The sequence below is a fragment of the Oncorhynchus keta genome, chromosome 3, assembly GCF_023373465.1.
Source record: "Oncorhynchus keta strain PuntledgeMale-10-30-2019 chromosome 3, Oket_V2, whole genome shotgun sequence".
Classification (NCBI taxonomy): domain Eukaryota; kingdom Metazoa; phylum Chordata; class Actinopteri; order Salmoniformes; family Salmonidae; genus Oncorhynchus; species Oncorhynchus keta.
In genome coordinates, this window is record NC_068423.1 from 15,190,258 (window position 1) to 15,210,789 (window position 20,532).

At 43.0% G+C, this 20,532-nt stretch overlaps 1 protein-coding gene across 3 annotated transcripts in view; it reads left to right on the forward strand.

Moving 5' to 3' along the window:
- Positions 1-20,532, forward strand: part of LOC118367505 (ras-related protein Rab-26) — a 139,243-nt gene that overhangs the window by 96,997 nt on the left and 21,714 nt on the right. The gene's annotated exons all lie outside the window — the stretch shown is intronic.

Consider the following 20,532-nt stretch of genomic DNA (forward strand, 5'->3'; position numbering starts at 1 on the left):
AGTTATTTAGTCTGCCTGGGAGCAAGGCATCCTGGTCCGTGACTGGGCTGGGTTTCTTCTTGTAGTCCGTGATTGACTGTAGACCCTGCCAGTTGCCTCTTGTGTCTGAGCCATTGAATTGAGATTCCACTTTGTCTCTGTACTGACGCTTAGCTTGTTTAATAGCCTTGCAGAGGGAATAGCTGCATTGTTTATATTCGGTCATGTTTCCGGTCACCTTGCCCTGATTAAAAGCAGTGGTTCGCGCTTTCAGTTTCACGCGAATGCTGCCATCAATCCACGGTTTCTGGTTAGGGAATGTTTTTATCGTTGCTATGGGAACGACATCTTCAACGCACGTTCTAATGAACTCGCACACCGAATCAGCGTATTCGTCAATATTTTTATCTGACGCAATACGAAACATGTCCCAGTCCACGTGATGGAAGCAGTCTTGGAGTGTGGAGTCAGCTTGGTCGGACCAGCGTTGGACAGACCTCAGCGTGGGAGCCTCTTTTTAAGTTTCTGTCTGTAGGCAGGGATCAACAAAATGGAGTCGTGGTCAGCTTTTCCGAAAGGGGGCGGGGCAGGGCCTTATATGCGTCGCGGAAGTTAGAGTAACAATGATCCAAGGTTTTACCACCCCTGGTTGCGCAATCGATATGCTGATAACATTTAGGGAGTCTTGTTTTCAGATTAGCTTTGTTAAAATCCCCAGCTACAATGAATGCAGCCTCCGGATAAATCGTTTCCAGTTTGCAAAGAGTTAAATAAAGTTTGTTCAGAGCCATCGATGTGTCTGCTTGGGGGGGGGGATATATACGGCTGTGATTATAATCGAAGAGAATTCTCTTGGTAGATAATGCGGTCTACATTTGATTGTGAGGAATTCTAAATCAGGTGAACAGAAGGATTTGAGTTCCTGTATGTTTCTTTCATCACACCATGTCTCGTTAGTCATGAGGCATACGCCCCCGCCACTCTTCTTACCAGAAAGATGTTTGTTTCTGTCGGCGCGATGCGTGGAGAAACCCGTTGGCTGCACCGCCCCGGATAGCGTCTTCCATAAAAAGTGTTGTTTAAAGTTTGCCACAAGCCACCTGGGAGACACACCAAACATGTGGAAGAAGGTGCTCTGGTCAGATGAAACCAAAATTGAACTTTTTGGCAACAATGCAACACAGCGCATCACCCTGAACACACCATCCCCACTGTCAAACATGGTGGTGGCAGCATCATGGTTTGGGCCTGCTTTTCTTCAGCAGGGACAGGGAAGATGGTTAAAATTGATTGGAAGATGGATGGAGCCAAATACAGGACCATTCTGGAAGAAAACGTGATGGAGTCTGCAAAAGACCGGAGACTGGGACGGAGATTTGTCTTCCAACAAGACAATGATCCAAAACATAAAGCAAAATCTAAAATGGAATGGTTCAAAAATAAACATATCCAGGTGTTAGAATCCAATCGAGAATCTGTGGAAAGAACTGAAAACTGCTGTTCACAAATGCTCTCCATCCAACCTCACTGAGCTCGAGCTGTTACCCCAAGCGACTTACAGCTGTAATCGCAGCAAAAGGTGGCGCTACAAAGTATTAACTTTAGGGGGCTGAATAATTTTGCACGCCCAATTTTTCAGTTTTTGATTTGTTAAAAGTTTGAAATATCCAATAAATGTCGTTCCACTTCATGATTGTGTCCCACTTGTTGTTGATTCTTCACAAAAATGTATGTTTATGTTTGAAGCCTGAAATGTGGCAAAAGGTCGCAAAGTTCAAGGGGGCCGAATACTTTCGCAAGGCACTGTATATGTAGTCTCGGAATACATGTACCAGTGGAGGCTGCTAAGGGGAGGACGGCTCATGATAATGCCTGGAACGAAGCGAATGGAATGTCTGATGTATTTCGTATCGTTCCACTAATTCCACTCCAGCCATTACAACGAGCGCATCCTCCCCAATTAAGGTGTCACCAACCTCCTGTGGTGTACTCTATCTACCAATACTGAACAGACACCGAGAAACGTTCAAGACATCATGTGAGTTATTCATGTACAGTCGTTGAAGAGAAAGACCGAGCTGGTCGTTCTCTTTTCATTTCTTAATGAGTCGGAACATTGGTTATTGATACAGCTGACAGATGCTGAGACCATGGGAAATGATCACATTGGTTATTGATACAGCTGACAGATGCTGAGACCATGGGAAATGATCACATTGGTTATTGATACAGCTGACAGATGCTGAGACCATGGGAAATGATCACATTGGTTATCGATACAGCTGACAGATGCTGAGACCATGGGAAATGATCACATTGGTTATCGATACAGCTGACAGATGCTGAGACCATGGGAAATGATCACATTGGTTATTGATACAGCTGACAGATGCTGAGACCATGGGAAATGATCACATTGGTTATCGATACAGCTGACAGATGCTGAGACCATGGGAAATGATCACATTGGTTATCGATACAGCTGACAGATGCTGAGACCATGGAAAATGATCACATTGGTTATCGATACAGCTGACAGATGCTGAGACCATGGGAAATGATCACATTGGTTATCGATACAGCTGACAGATGCTGAGACCATTATTGATACAGCTGACATACATTATGACCTTGGTTACTGATACAGCTGTCACCTACACTGAACAAAAATATAACCTCAACATGTAAAATGTTGGTCCCATGTTTCATAAGCAAAAAAAAGTTTTGTGCACACATTTATTTACATCTCTGTTAGTGAGCAATTCTCCTTTGCCAAGATAATCCATCTATCTGACAGGTGTGGCATATCAAGAAGCTGAGTTTTGAGGGAGCGTGCAATTGACATGCTGACTACAGGAATGTCCACCACAGCTGTTGCCAGAGAATTGAATGTTCATTTCTCTATCGTAAGCTGCCTCCGTCGTTTTAGATTATTTGGCAGAACGTCCTACCAGTCTCACAACCGCAGACCACGTGTAATCATGCCAGCCCAGGAACTCTACATCCGGCTTCTTCACCTGCGGGATCATCTGAGGAAGGGTGAGGTTGGTGCTGAGAATTTCTGTCTGTAATAAAACCCTTTTGTGGTGAAAAACTAATTCTGATTGGCTGGGCCTGGCTCCCCAGTGGGTGGACCTATGCCCTCCCAGGCCCACCCATGGCAGCACCCCTTGCCCAGTCATGGCAAATTCATAGATTAGGGCCTAATGGGTTTATTTCAATTGACTGATTTCCTTATATGAACCCTAACTCAGTAAAACCTTTGAAAATCTTTGAAATCCTTGCATGTTGCGTTTTAGATTTTTGTTCAGTATATTTCTGAATTGATCACAGAATGACAGTGTTAAAATGAGACGTTGTTTATCAAGTACTGCTGTTGAGTAGTGCTGCATATCCATTTTTTGGAGGTTTATACCATGCTGTGATGTTGATTGACTGAGAGGTGGAGATTCTATGCTGTCTACAGCCCTTTACAGAGTAATCAACCTTTCAGAGCCGCTACACAGCAACTCTTCACACTTCACTTTCTCGCTTTCTCCACTCTCCCTTTTTTTCTTTCTCACAAAGATTACCAAACCTTCTTTCTATGTTGTCTCTGCCTCTCTCCCTCTCGTTTCTCTCAGCCTCCGTCTGGTTCATTTCTTCTGTTCTTAGACCGTCTCTCTTCTATTAAGACCACATCTAAAACCTTTAGTGCTTCTCTTCCGCACAAGGCTAACATCGTCATCGCTTCTTGTCGCCAATTAGAGAGAATTCATTTTATTTTCCAGTCTTCTCCTGATCAGACAGTATTAGGAAGGCAGCATAAATTGGCAAGAATATGTCACATTAATATGGATAAGACAAGGGGTAGGAGATTTAAGGAACAAGAGGTAACTGTGTTGGCTAAAGTAATTGGTTATTTCGGGATTTTGTATTGACACACACGCATACACACTCACACACACACACACACACACACACACGCATACACACACGCATACTCACATACACACACACACATACACACACACACGCATACGCATACACACACACACACGCACACGCACACACACACACACACTGCATGCTGCTTTGCAACACCTTCAAATCCAACCCTAATCAGAGACAGTGTTATGACTTCTCCCTCTCTTCTCATCCTCCTCTGCCTCTAGTTTTAACATTCTATCTGAAAGATGAAACACCTCTTCTCTTTCTTCTCTCAGGGATGGAGGGAGTGGGGGGAGTCTGATGATCACTTCAATGTTTCCTGGCTTGATTCTGTTCTCCGTAAATGTTTTATCTAACTTTGACTTGGAATCCTGAAAAGTAATTGGAAGGTTAGAAGTCTTGCATCATCCCCTTGTGTTTTGCACCAGGTCCAGAGACAGTTGGATTAAAGCAGAGGGTTCCAATCTTCTCTTTGTTGTTGCCCACTTAAAGCCATCTCAGTCTTTTTGTGAGCCACCAAATAGATTTTAAAAAACATGTCTGGCCACAACCCAGTCCTAAGCCATGACACTCAAGAGGCTGGTGTTAAACATTCACCAATGAGCCCTGGCTCAATATTACTTAACTCTGGTTTAGAGAACCATGGCTTGGTGGACTTTTGCCTGAGACAAAGCATGTCAGAAATGTGTGTCTCTGGACCTGGTGCCTTGATAAGAGGACATCTCGACGTGTTAATGACAGGGACTCGTATGGAGCCGTTAGATTTGGAGGATAGTGCTGTGTGTGTGTGGGTGTTAGTGTCTTTCTTTCTTAACATATGTGCAGCATAATGTCTTAGAGGAACTGTGTGGCATAATCTCTCTACTAACCTGCCTAAAGCACACATTCTAGCACCTGGTACTCGCTCTCCCTCTCTCTCTCTCTATCTAAAGCATCTTTGAAGTACTAGTCTGGTTTTTCTGACACATCAGCATTTCTCTTCCTGGGGGGGAAGAAGCCTAGATTCAGTTTTATGTTTGCTTTTGACAACGATGTTGTTTTTTCTTGTATATAGCCTCGTTATTGTTATGTACATTTCTTGTGAACAAAGTTATCCCTGATTGCTGCTTTACATACCCGTTGAGCCTCTGCGTTTGGCTGGTGGAAATGGGTCGGTGCTGGCCAACCTGGTGCCTTTATCCATCACACAACAGAATCACCACCTCTATTCAGCTGATTGCAGCCAGGTCCAATGGGCTGGTGGAGAACAGGTCGAGAGCGAGAGAGAGATCGCCCCCACAGTACTCAACTTCACTTCACTTTGCGTTGTGTGGCTGATTGCCAAGAACATGTGCCTACAGTATACTGTATTTTTATTGTTGTTGCTGTAGTATCTCTCTCTCTCTCTCTCTCTCTCTCTCTCTCTCTATATATATATATATATATATATATATATATATATATATATATATATATATATATATATATATACAGTTGAAGTCAGAAGTTTACATACACTTAGGTTGGTAACATTAAAACTAGTTTTTCAACCACTCCACAAATGTCTTGTTAACAAACTATAGTTTTGGCAAGTCTGTTAAAACATCTACTTTGTGCATGACACAAGTAATTTTCCCAACAATTGTTTACAGACAGATTATTTCACTTATAATTCACTGTACCACTATTCCAGTGGGCCAGAAGTTTACATACACTAAGTTGACTGTGCCTTTAAACAGCTTGGAAAATTCCAGAAAATTATGTCATGGCTTTAGGATCTTCTGTTAGGCTAGTTGACATCATTTGAGTCGATTGGGGGTGCACCTGTGGATGTATTTCAAGGCCTCCCTTCAAACTCTGTGCCTCTTTGCTTGACATCATGGGAAAATCAAAATAAATCAGCCAAGACTTCAAAGAATTGTAGACCTCTACAAGTCTAGTTCATCCTTGGGAGCAATTTCCAAACGCCTGAAGGTACCACGTTTATCTGTACAAATAATAGTACGCAAGTATAAACACCAGGGGACCACACAGCAGTCGTACCGATCAGCATTCTGTTTCCTAGAGATGAACGTACTTTGGTGCGAAAAAATGCAAATCAATCCCAGAACAACAGCAAAGGACCTTGTGAAGATGCTGGAGGAAACCTGTACACAAGTATCGATATCTACAGTAAAACGAGTCCTATATCGACATAACCTGAAAGGCCGCTCAACAAGGAAGAAGCCACTGCTCCAAAACCGGCATAAAAAAGCCAGACTACGGTTTGCAACTGCACATGGGGACAAAGATTGTACTTTTTGGAGAAATGTCCTCTGGTCTGATTAAACAAAAATAGAAAGGACCATCGTTATGTTTGGAGGAAAAAGGGGGAAGCTTGCAAGCCGAAGAACACCTTCCCAACCGTGAAGCACGGGGGTGGCAGCATCATGTTTTGGGGGTGCTTTACTGCAGGAAGGACTGGTGCACTTCACAAAATAGATGGCATCATGAGGTAGGAAAATTATAGGGATATATTGAAGCTACATCTCAAGACATCAGTCAGGAAGTTAAAGCTTGGTCGCAAATGGGTCTTCCAAATGGACAATGACCCCAAGCATACTTCCGAAGTTGTGGCAAAATGGCTTAAGGACAACAAAGTCAAGGTATTGGAGTAGCCATCACAAAGTCCTGACCTCAATCCTATATAAAATTTGTGGGCAGAACTGAAAAAGCGTGTTCGAGCAAGGAGGCCTACAAACCTGACTCAGTTACACCAGTTCTGTCAGGAGGAATGGGCCAAAATTCACCCAACTTATTGTGGGAACCTTGTGGAAGGCTATCCGAAATGTTTGACCCAAGTTAAAGAATTTAAAGGCAATGCTACCAAATACTAATTGAGTGTATGTAAACTTCTGAACCACTGGGAATGTGGTTTATGAAAAACTGAGTTTAAATGTATTTGGCTAAGGTGTATGTAAACTTCCGACTTCAATTGTACATACAGTACTAGTCAAAATTTTGGACACATCTACTCATTCATGGGTTTGAAATGAAATGAAATAACACATATGGAATCATGTAGTAACCAAAACAGTGTTAAACAAATTTAAATATATTTTATTTTTGAGATTCTTCCAAGTAGCCACTCTTGATAACAGCTTTGTACACTCTTGGCACTCTCAACCAGCGTCACCTGGAATGCTTATTCAACAGGCTGAGCACTTGCTCAGCACCTGCTTTTCCTTCACTCTATGGTCCAGCTCATCCCAAACCATCTCAATTTGGTTGAGATCGGGTGATTGTGGAGGCCAGGTCATCTGATGCAGCACTCCATCACTCTCCAGGGCATTAAAAATAAGATCTGCAATGATATGCTGGTGAAATCTGCAAGGCACCCGGAATCGGTGTGATCACGAATATACATTCTTGAGTTATTAAACTGCAGACACTGTAAAATATAGTTCTGGACAACAACTGTGTGTGAGTGAGTGAGATATATACAGTACCAGTCAAAAGTTTGGACACACCTACTCATTAAAGGGTATTTTCTTTATTTTACTATTTTCTACATTGTAGAATAATAGTGAAGACATCAAAACTATGAAATAACACATATGGAATCATGTAGTAACCAAAAATGGTGTTAAACATTTATTTTATATTTGAGATTGTTCAAAGTAGCCACCCTTTGCCTTGACAGCTTTGCACACACTTGGCATTCTCTCAACCAGCTTCATGAGGATTGCTTTTCCAACAGTCTTGAAGGAGTTCCCATATATGCTGAGCACTTGTTGGCTGCTTTTGCTTCACTCTGCGGTTCAGCTCATCCCAAACCATCTCAATTGGGTTGAGGTCATCTGATAGTCAAATAGCCCTTACATAGCCTGGAGGGGTCATTGTCCTGTTGAAGCGCAAGCCAGATGAGATGGTGTATCACTGCAGAATGCTGTGGTAGCCATGCTGGTTAAGTTAGCCTTTAATTCTAAGTAAATCACTGACATTGTCACTAGCAAAACACCCCCACACCAGCACACCTCCTCCTCCATGCTTCACGGTGGGAACATCCGTTCACCTACCCTGCATCTCACAAAGACACTGGTTGGAACCAAAGATCTCAAATTTGGACTAATCTGACCAAAGGCCAGATTTCCACCGGTCTAATGTCCATTGCTCGTGTTTGGCCCAAGCAAGTCTATTCTTCTTATTGGTGTCCTTTAGTAGTGGTTTCTTTGCAGCAATTTGACCGTGAAGGCCTGATTCATGCAGTCTCCTTTGAACAGTTGATGTTTAGATGTGTCTATTACTTGAACTCTGTGAAGCATTTATTTGGGCTGCAATTTCTGAGGCTGGTAACTCTAATGAACTTATCCTCTGCAGCAGAAAAAACTCTGGGTCTTCCTTTCCTGTGACGGTCCTCATGAGAGCCTGTTTCATCATAGAGCTTGATGGTTTTTGCGACTGTGCTTGAAGAAACTTTCAGAGTTCTTGAAATATTCCATATTGACTGACCTTCATGTCTTAAAGTAATGATGGACTGTCGTTTCTCTTAGCTTTTTTGAGCTGTTCTTGCCATAAAATGGACTTGGTTCTTTTACCAAATAGGGCTATCTTCTGTATACTGTACCACCACTACTTTGTCAATACACAACTGATTGGCTCAAACGCATTAAGAAGGAAAGGAATGAACTTTTAACAAGGCACACCTGTTAATTGAAATGCATTCCAGGTGACTACCTCTGGGGCGGCAGGTAGCCTAGTGGTTAGAGCGTTGGGCCAGTAACCGAAATGTTGCTAGATTGAATCCCCAATCTGACAAGGTAAAGATCTGCCCCCTGAACAAGGCAGTTAACCCACTGTTCCTAGGCCATCATTGTAAATAAGAATTTGTTCTTAACTGACTTGCCTAGTTAAATAAAGGTTACATTTTTATAAAAATTCAATAAAAAAGACATCATGAAGCTGGATGAGAGAATGCCAAGAGTGTGCAAAGCTGTCCAAGGCAAAGGGTGGCTACTTTGAAGAATCTCAAATATATCTAGATTTGTTTAACACTTTTTGGGTTACTATATCATTCCATATGTGTTATTTCATAGTTTTGATGTCTTCATTATTCTACAATATATAAAATAGTAAACATAAAGAAAAACCCTTGAATGATTAGGTGTATCCAAACTTTTGACTGGTACTGTATATATCTCACACACACACACACACACACACATACACACACATAGTTGTTGCCTAGAATTAGCTTTTACAGTGTCTGCAGTTGAATCACTCAAGAATGTACACTGCTCCAAAAAATACAGGGAACACTAAAATTACACATCCTAGATCTGAATGAATGAAATATTCTTATTAAATACTTTTTTCTTTACATGTCTCGCTTGTTGTTGCTGTAGTATCTCTCTCTCTATACATATACAGTGGGGCAAAAAAGTATTTAGTCAACCACGAATTGTGCAAGTTCTCCCACTTAAAAAGATGAGAGAGGCCTGTAATTGTCATCATAGGTACACTTCATAGGTACACTTCGAGACATGATGTCCCAGATGTGCTCAATTGGATTCAGGTCTGGGGAACGGGCGGGCCAGTCCATAGCATCAATGCCTTCCTCTTGCAGGAACTGCTGACACACTCCAGCCACATGAGGTCTAGCATTGTCTTGCATTAGGAGGAACCCAGGGCCAACCACACCAGCATATGGTCTCACAAGGGGTCTGAGGATCTCATCTTGGTGCCTAATGGCAGTCAGGCTACCTCTAGCGAGCACATGGAGGGCTGTGCGGCCCCCAAAAGAAATGCCACCCCACACCATGACTGACCCACCGCCAAACCGGTCATGCTGGAGGATGTTGCAGGCAGCAGAACGTTCTCCACGGCGTCTCCAGACTCTGTCATGTCTGTCACGTGCTCAGTGTGAACCTGCTTTCATCTGTGAAGAGCACAGGGCGCCAGTGGCGAATTGGCCAATCTTGGTGTTCTCTGGCAAATGCCAAACGTCCTGCACGGTGTTGGGCTGTTGGGCTGTAAGCACAACCCCCACCTGTGGACGTCGGGCCCTCATTACCACCCTCATGGAGTCTGTTTCTGACCGTTTGAGCAGACACATGCACATTTGTGGCCTGCTGGATGTCATTTTGCAGGGCTCTGGCAGTTCTACTCCTGCTCCTCCTTCCACAAAGGCAGAGGTAGCGGTCCTGCTGCTGGGTTGTTGCCCTCCTACGGCCTCCTCCACATCTCCTGATGTACTGGCCTGTCTCCTGGTAGCGCCTCCATGCTCTGGACACTACGCTGACAGACACAGCAAACCTTCTTGCCACAGCTCGCATTGATGTGCCATCCTGGATGAGCTGCACTACCTGAGCCACTTGTGTGGGTTGTAGACTCCGTCTCATGCTACCACTAGAGTGAAAGCACCGCCAGCATTCAAAAGTGACCAAAACATCAGCCAGGAAGCATAGGAACTGAGAAGTGGTCTGTGGTCCCCACCTGCAGAACCACTCCTTTATTGGGGGTGTCTTGCTAATTGCCTATAATTTCCACCCGCTGTCTATTCCATTTGCACAACAGCATGTGAAATTGATTGTCAATCAGTGTTGCTTCCTAAGTGGACAGTTTGATTTCACAGAAGTGTGATTGACTTGGAGTTACATTGTGTTGTTTAAGTGTTCCCTTTATTTTTTTTGAACAGTGTATATTCGGGATCACATTGATTCCTAGTGCCTTGCAGATTTCACCAGCATATCACTGCAGATCTTATTTTTAATGCCCTGTTAAGGACACCAGTCCAACCAATAGCACTTGTTTTCAGTCAACAGACCTCCAGTGGTTGACCAATGAGGATCTTAGTTTCCAGTTTATTTACTACCTATAACATATTCATGCATTATACAGTACATAAAGTGTGTTGGATATGTAATGGCTCCCACTCCCCCCCCCTTAAACTTCTGGTGTTATTCCAGTCACATTCCTCTCCTTGAAATTCAGTTCACAGTTTCAGCTCTTGTGTTTTCTGTATTTTCCTCCCCAAAGACAAAGACAATATTTATCAATACTCATGAGTTTTGACACAAACCTGCACAGCCAGTTAATTGGATCCTAACTTGGTTTGTTGGTTCAGTAAGGTATACCTAATAGGTTTGTGTGTGTTTTATGCGAAAGTGTGCGTGGGTGTTCTTACAGACAAACACCAGATTTACTCTAGTTCTGTGAGAGCGAGCAGCACAAATCCTCCCCTTGCTCTCTGCTCTCCCGTCAGCTGGAAAAGCTATTTAACGAGAATGAGAAGCCGTCCCACCCTGCTTCTGGCCTTGACTCTCATTAAGTACAGACCCATTAGGTACAGCACCATGTACTCTCCTTTTCTCCCCATCTCTCTCCCTCTTTCCACATTTCTTTCAGATTTCAGATTCAGATAAGCTTCATTAGCATGAATGACAAACCCACTGTTGCTAAAGCGAAGTGAGGTAATGACATCAACAACAGTAAAAAAAAAAAGTATATATATACACTACATGAGCAAAAGTATGTGGACACGTGCTCGTCGAACATCTCATTCCAAAATCATGGGCATTAATATGGAGTTGGTTCCCCCCTTTGCTGCTGTAACAGCCTCCACTCTTCTGGGAAGGCTTTCTACTAGGTGTTGGAACATTGCTGCGGGGATTTGCTTCCATTCAGCCACAGGAGCATTAGTGAGGTCAGGCACTGATGTTGGGCGATTAGGCCTGGCTCGCAGTCGGCGTTCCAATTCATCCAAAATGTGTTCGATGGGGTTGATGTCAGGGCACACAATCGTCTAGAATGTCATTGTATGCTACAGCGTTAAGATTTCCCTTCACTGAAACTAAGGGGCCTGAACCATGAAAAACAGCCCCAGACCATTATTCCTCCTCCACCAAACTTTATAGTTGGCACTATGCATTCGGGCAGGTAGCATTCTCCTGGCATCCGCCAAACCTAGATTTGTCCATCTGACTGCTAGATGGTGAAGCGTGACTCATCTCTCCAGTGAACGCGTTTCCAGTGCTCCAGAGTCCAATGGTGGCGAGCTTTACACCACTCTAGCTGACGCTTGGCATTGCGCATGGTGGTCTTAGGGTTGTGTGCGGCTGCTCGGCCATGGAAACCCATTTCATGAAGCTCCCGGCGAACAGTTATTTTGCTGACGTTGTTTCCAGAGGCAGTTTGGGACTATATAGTGAGTGTTCCAATTGAGGACAGATGATTTTTACGAGCTACGTGCTTCAGCACTCAGCAGTCCTGTTCTGTGAGCTTGGCCTACCACTTCGCGGCTGAGCTGTTGTTGCTCTTAGACATTTCCACTTCACAATAACAGCACATACAGCTGACCAGGGCAGCTCTAGCAGGGCAGAGATTTGACGAACTGATGTGTTGGAAAGGTGGCATCCTATGACGGAGCCACGTTGAAAGTCACTGAGCTCTTCAGTAAGGCCATTCAAACCGCTCGCCCACACGACTCCATATACGTGGTCTGCGGTTGTGAGGCTGGTTGGACTGGACATACTGCCAAATTCTCTAAAATGACGTTTGATGCAGCTTATGGTAGAGAAATGATCATTACATTATCTGTCAACAGCTCTGGTGGACATTCCTGCAGTCAGTAAGCCAATTGTACGCTCCCTCAACTTGAGACATCTGTGACATTGTGTTGTGTGATATAACTGCACATTTTAAAGTGGCATTTTATTGTCCTCAGCACAAGGTGCACCTGTGTAATGATCATGCTGTTTAATTAGCTTTTTGATATGCCACAACTGTCAGGTGGATAAATTATCTTGGCAAAGCAGAAATACTCACTAACGTATGGAACATTTCTGGGATGTTTTATTTCAGCTCATGAAACATGAGACCAACACTTGTTGCATTTATATTTTTGTTTAGTGTATATAAATATTCCCATTTCTATTTGAAATGTAAAGAAATAAAATAAATACAAATATTAATATGAATGTGATCATCTAAAAAGCATGTTGTTTTGTATAGAATAGTAATAATTGTATAGTATAAAAAAAGTAAAGAAATGAACATGAGATTATGCAGTGCAAACGTGCAGCACTATTGAATAAGCACAATGAGATACAATGACATCATCAATGGAATGTGGGTGTGAATGCAGGTGTCAGTAGTGTGTGTGTGGGTGGTATGTCCAGTGCCTTCGGAATGTATTCTGACCCTTTGACTTTTCCCACATTTTGTTATGTTACAGCCTTATACTAAAATTGATCAATTGTTTTTTCCCCTCATCAATCTACACACAATACCCCATAATGACAAATCAAAAGCAGGTTTTTAGACATTTTTTAAAACGTTTTTTTTTAATCACATTTACAAAAGTATTCAGACCCTTTACTCAGTACTTTGTTGAAGCACCTTTGGCAGTGATTACAGCCTCGAGTCTTGGGTATGACGGTACAAGCTTGAGTTTCTCCCATTCTCTGTAGATCATCTCAAGCTCTGTTGGATGGGTGGATGGGGAGCATCGCTGCACAGCTATTTTCAGGTCTCTCCAGAGATGTTTGATCGGGTTCAAGTCCGAGCTCTGGCTGGGCCACTTGAGGACATTCAGAGATTTGTCCCGAAGCCACTCCTGCGTTATCTTGGCTGTGTGCTTAGGGTCACTGTCCTGTTGGAAGGTGAACCAGTCTGAGGTCCTGAGCGCTTTGGAGCAGGTTTTCATCAAGGATCTTTCTGTACTTTGCTCCGTTCATCTTTACCTTGATCCTGACAAGTCTCCCAGTACCTCCTAGTATCTTTAAATTGGAATAGAGTCAGCTTGATCCCCTCTGTCGAAGATGCTTGGACCTTCTTTTTTGAAATTTTCAGTGGTATTGTTAACAAACACGCCTCCCATAAAGAAAATGAGAATTAAAAACAGTTATTCCACCTCAAGAATTGCATTTGGTGAAAGGCACACGCGTACTCTGGCTTACTGGCTATCGTTCAGGCAAATGAGAAGTAAGTGCACTCAGGCTATCCGGAAGTTACTTTAAGGAGCCATTCTCTCTCTCAGGGTCTAACCCCAAGAAGTTCTGGAAAATGGTTAAAGACCTGGAGAATAAACCCTCCTCATCACAGCTGCCCATGTCCCTTAATGTAGATGATGTGGTTGTTACTGACAAGAAGCACATGGCTGAGCTCTTTAATCACTACTTCATTAAGTCAGGATTCCTATTTTACTCAGCCATGCCTCCTTGCCCATCCAACATTTCCTCATCTCCCACCCTTCTAATGTGACTATCCCCGATGCTACACTCTCCTTTTCCCTTGCCCTGCTACAAAGTTTCTCCCTGCAGGCAGTCACTAAGTCTGAGGTGATAAAGGAGCTACTTAAACTTGACCCCCAAAAAAACATCTGGGTCAGATGGTTTAGACCCTTTCTTCTTTAAGGTTGCTGCCCCTATCATCACCAAACCTATCCCCAACCTTTTTAACCTGTCTCTGTCATGACTTCCACCGAAGGTGGTTCCTCTCCCTGTTCGGGCGGTGCTCTGCGGTCGGCGTCGCCGGCCTACTAGCCATCACCGATCCATTTTTCCTTTTCCGTTTGTTTTGTCTTTGGTTCTTTCACACCTGGTTTCATTTGCTTTAATTCCTGTGTGTATAATTACCCCTGTTGTCTGCTTAGGTTTGTGCGGGATTATTTGTATTTTCTTGTTGCTTGTGTAGGCTTTCCTCAGTGTATTACTTGTGTGTTTATTATAGTAAGGAGCGTTGGTTCTTTCGCCTTACGTACTGTTAGTTCCCATTGCCTTGGGCGTTGTTTTTTGGGTATTGTACTGTACCGTTTTTTTGGACCTGCATTTATTAAGAGACGCTACACTGACATCTCTGCTCTCCTGCGTTTGACTCCTCACCTACATTCAGTGCGTATACACAACACTCTCTCCTTTCTGGGGAGGTTCGCATTGCTTGGAAGAAAGTCGCGGTTCATCCTTTATTTAAAGGTGGAGATCAAGCTGATCCTAACTGTTAAAGGCCAATTTCTATTTTGCCCTGTTTATCAAAAGTGTTGGAAAAACTTGTCAATAATCAACTGACTGGCTTTCTTGATGTCTGTAGTATTCTCTCAGGTATGCACTCTCAGGTATGGTGTCTCTGAGGGGTCTTTGGGCTGGTTTGCTAACTACCTCCCTCAAAGAGTGCGGTGTATAAAGTCAAAATCTGCTGTCTCAGCCATTGCCTGTCACCAAGGGAGTACCCTAAGGCTCGATCCTAGGCCCCACACTCTTCTCAATTTACATCAACAACATAGCTCAGGCAGTAGGAAGTTCTCTCATCCATTTGAGATGATACAGATGATACATTCTTATACTCAGCTGGCCCCCCTCCCCGGATGTTGTGTTAAATGCTTGACAACAAACTTAGTGTCTTAGTGTCCAACAAGCTTTCTCTACCCTTAACCTTGTTCTGAACACCTCCAAAACAAAGGCCATGTGGTTTGGTAAGAAGAACGCCCCTCCTCCCACAGGTCCCACAGGTGTTATGGTAAGGGTGCTCTCGAGCGGCTAGACGTTCTTTACCATTCGGCCATCAGATTTGCCATCAATGCTCCTTATAGGACACATCACTGCACTCTATACTCCTCTGTAAACTGGTAATCTCTGTATACCTGTCGCAAGACCCACTGGTTGATGCTTATTTATAAAACCCTATTAGGCCTCACTCCCCCTATCTTAGATATTTACTGCAGCCCTCATCCTCCACATACAACACCTGTTCTGCCAGTCACATTCTGTTAAAGTCCCCAAAGCACACATCCCTGGGTCGCTCCTCTTTTTAGTTTGCTGCAACTAGCTACTGGAACGAGCTGCAACAAACACTCAAACTGGACAGTTTTATCTCCATCTCTTCATTCAAAGACTCAATCATGGACACTCTTACCGACAGTTGTGGCTGCATTGTGTGATGTATTGTTGTCTCTACCTTCTTGCCCTTTGTGCTGTTGTCTGTGTCCAATAATGTTTGTACCCTGTTTTGTGCTGCTGCCATGTTGTGTTGCTACCATGCTGTGTTGTCATGTGTTGCTGCCTTGCTATGTTGTTGTCATGTTGTGTTGCTACCATGCTGTGTTGTCATGTGTTGCTGCCTTGATATGTTGTTGTCTTAGGTCTCTCTTTATGTAGTGTAATGTTGTCTCTCTTGTTGTGATGTGTGTTTTGTCCTATATTTATATTGTATTTATTTTAAATGTTTAATCCCAGGCCCCTGTCCCCGCAGGAGGCCTTTTGCCTTTTGGTAGGCCGTCATTGTAAATAATAATTTGTTCATTAACTGACTTGCCTAATTAAATAAAGGTGAAATATTTTTTTTTATAAACCTGCCGCTGAAATCATCCCCACAGTATGATGCTGCCGCCACCATGCTTCACCGTAGGGATGGTGCCAGGTTTCCTCCAGACGTGACTCTTGGCATTCAGGTGAAAGAGTTCAATCTTGGTTTAGTCAGACCAGAGAATCTTGTTTCTCATGGTTTGAGAGTCCTTTAGGTGCATTTTGCACTCCAAGCGGAGTTTGCTTTTTACTGAGGTGTGGCTTCAGTCTGGTCACTCTACCATGGTGGAGTGCTGCAGAGATGTTTGTCCTATCTCCCAACTCTGGAGCTCTGTCAGAGTGACCATTGGGTTCTTGATCACCTCCCTGACCAAGGCCCTTTTCCCCCGATTACTCAGTTTGGCTGGGCGGCCAGCTCTAGAACATGCTCTGCCAACTGTGGGACCTTATATAGAGAGGTGTGTGCCTTTCCAAATCATGTCCAATCAATTTAATTTACCACAGTTGGACTCCAATCAAGTTGTAGAAACATCTCAAGGATGGTCAATGAAACAGGATGCACCTGAGCTCAATTTAGAATCTCATAGCAAATGGTCTGAATACTTATGTAAATAAGGTATTTCTGTTGTTATTTTTTAATACATTTGCAAAAATGTCTAAACCTATTTTCGATTTGTCAATCTGGGGTATTGTGTGTAGATTGATGAATAATTGTTTTTATTTAATACATTTTATAATAAGAAAGACTAAAGTAACAAAATGTGGAAAAAGTGAAGGGGTCTGAATATTTTCTGAATGCAGTGTATATTGCCCTGTGAAATTGTGAAAATGATAATGCCCTTTTAGTGTAAAAGCTGTTTGAAAAGATCGCCGACTCTTTTGGTGGGATGGAGTTTTGGCCTTCCATGGTGAAATCCCAATGCGGTAAATTAGTTAATAGACCAATAAGAAAGAAAGTTCCAAACCTCTGGCAATAACAGCACATTTTCAGTTTTCCCCTCCCCGCTCAGAACACTCCCAGACAGTCCTGGCAAAATTCTTGCTTGATAAATTGCCCTTTGCTAAGAAGCTTATATATTTTTTGTTGACCTTTTGAATTGAAAACGATGCTTTTGTAGAGGAGAGAGATGCTCCAGGCGAGCGGTAGAGCTGGCTTGCTTATTCATGTAACGGCGTTCTTCGTTTGTAGAAAGAGAGTCGGACCGAAAGGCAGCGTGGTGGTTACTCATGTCTTTAATAGAAAAAGTGACACATGAAATAACGATACAAATACAAAAACAACAAACGGAACGAAATCTAATTACAGCCTATCTGGTGAAACTACACAGAGACAGGAACAATCACCCACGAAATACACAGTGAAACCCAGGCTACCTAAATACGGTTCCCCATCAGAGACAACAAGAATCACCTGACTCTGATTGAGAACCGCCTCAGGCAGCCAAGCCTAAACTAGACACACCCCTAATCAACCACAATCCCAATGCCTACAAAAAACCCAATACGACAACACAATAAACCCATGTCACACCCTGGCCTGAACAAATATATAACGAAAACACAAAATACAATGACCACGGCGTGACAATTCATCCATCCACGGTCTCATCACAGTGATAGGATAGTAGCTACTAAGGAGTGAGATGGAAGACAGAGATACAGTATACTTTCAAATATAGTTTGGGGTTATTTTAATTTGTTACTTTCTGTTAATTAGAGCTATACACAAGCATGCACGCGGACACACACACAAGCACTTACTCAGACACACTGCGATAGATTTGGTCACAATCTCTAAACACAAGCAACCCTCCCTCCCAGCACTGATCACTCTGCCACAGATCTAAAGTAGACCTAATGGAAAGTAATTACCATAACTGACAATATGTCTCATTATGTGGGTTAATGAAAAACACTCATGTAGACCAGCACCCTGTGATTAGATAAGAGAACACAGCTGTCATTAGCAGGAGTTTCACATGGAGCTCTGCTCTAACAGGTAGAGAAGGAGACAGCACAGCAGGACAAATGGCTAGCTCATGTGTTCACTCACTTATTTTCTCATCTCCCTCCCTCTTCAGCCTCCTGCCATCAAAACTAATCACAGGAACAGTGTCACAGAGTGTGTCCCATAAGCCTCTACTGCTTTCAGGTGTGCCTGAGACTCCCAATCAGACCGTAGGAAGACCGGTGGCGTTAAGTGCTGAGGAACGAGGGACATGACGCACGGGTGATTGGAGCTGCCTTAGATGAGAGAGACAGAGTTGAGGGAGAGAAAGCAAGATGGAGAGTGAATAGAAGAGAGAGAAGAGATGGAGTGGACCATCCTAATGGAGTGGACCATCCTAATGCACAGATAATGAAATGATGGAGAGGGAGGTGTGTAAACAGAGGGATTCATAGAAGGAGTAATGGTGGCGTGTTTGACTGGTTTCCTTCATGAAATCTATCATGGTTCCCCAGAGACTCTAACCTCTATTTAACCAGAATAGCTAAAAGGGCGGCCAGGGACCACTAACCTGTATTTGAAATAAGACATATTATGGGGGAGGAGAAAGGAAGATGCTAGTAGTGCACTATGCAGACTGAGAACAAGGGTGACAACTGTTTCTTTCAAACAGCCCTATTTTTTTTTTTACCTCTTTCTTGTCAGCATGCACCTTTTATATAGCCATTGCTTTTGTCGGGAAGGAGAAAGAGACATTTAACATTGACCCTGTTGTTGCAACCGTTGTCAAGGTAACCTGACAGCTGCATGTTCTAAATTCCTCTTGTTTAAATTCGGACCTTCCACTACTTTCATTTCTTCACATTCATTAGCAATTAGCCTCCCGTCGCAGTGCTAGAGGTGTCACTACAGACCCAGGTTCGATCACGGGAGTATCACAACCAGCAGTGATTGGGAGTCCCATAGATCGGCGCACAATTGGCCCTGTATCGTTTGGGTTACGGGAGGGTTTGGCCAGGGGGCTTTACAAGTTGGCCATCATTGTAAATAAGAATTTGTTCTTAACTGACTTGCCTAGTTAAATAAAGGTTAAATAAAATAAAATAAATAAAAATGAGGATGCGTTCCAAAATTCACTCGGTTAGCATACATAGTGACGCGGTTAGCATACATAGTGACGCGGTTAGCATACATAGTGACGCGGTTAGCATACATAGTGACGCGGTTAGCATACATAGTGACGCGGTTAGCATACATAGTGACGCGGTTAGCATACATAGTGACGCGGTTAGCATACATAGTGACGCGGTTAGCATACATGGTGACGCGGTTAGCATACATAGTGACGCAGTTAGCATACATCCCCATGCCGTGATCACAGTTAACACACATAGGGTCTATATTTTAGAGTTAGAATTAACATAATGGAAGATAACAGAATAAAATAGAAGAGATATTTTGAGTGTCACAAATGGATGGAACCTCTGTCATATAACAAGAACGTTTACATTTTTTTTAAACAGAGCCTATGTCATAATTGTTTTGCTATAGAGGGAATAAAATCTGCTCTGTCCGATCATGTAAAGAAATAACAAATCTGACCTGGATGAATCTCTGTAGGATCATTTCAGAAAGTAGTCTTTTTGATCCAGGTTGGATGTGATCACACCATCGTGCACTTTCTCTTCTTTGAACCTCCCCAACATTTATTTTGGCTGAAGACAGATAGGCTGTGATTTGTATGCATATTCACCAATCATTTGTTAGATAAGGTCCTTTACATATTAACGTGTCAGAAAGTAGCCCATCACTTTTTTCAACTGATCGGTGGATAGCACCTGCTAAATTCGGGGCATCGATGTTGTTGAGAAAAGTTGCAACACTTGTGTAGTTATCGATGTCTGTTATATCTTTCAAAAATGGCACGGTAGAAAGAACTTTCAACACATACTGACCAGCTCACGTTATAGACAGAAGCATGCTACATGGCAGACAAATCCAAACTCACCCCCTGGCATGTCCAGGCCATCCATTATCTCAGACAATCATGGCTAGCGGGAAGGTTCCTGGCTTTTCCCGTGGCTAAACCAACTAGACTCGTAATTTAACAAGTGTACATTTTTTTTCAAGAGCCAGGCTTGACGTTAATTATTTTAACCAATGACCAAGTGAAGGGGAACTGACATACTTCCAGTGGAGAGCAATTGAACATCAAGCTTGTAATAGACAGAGGTCAACCATTTTCTTTTCTCTCCTATGTAAAGTGATATTCTCTGGGTAGAGATTTAGGATGCAAAGTTTAGGGATTGGAGATATTGGATTAGAGGTATAGTGCAGTACTGAGCTCCACTTTTGTATCTCAGCACATTCCCACAGGCAATGATACAACATTCAAAAATGCGTGTTACATTTAACACA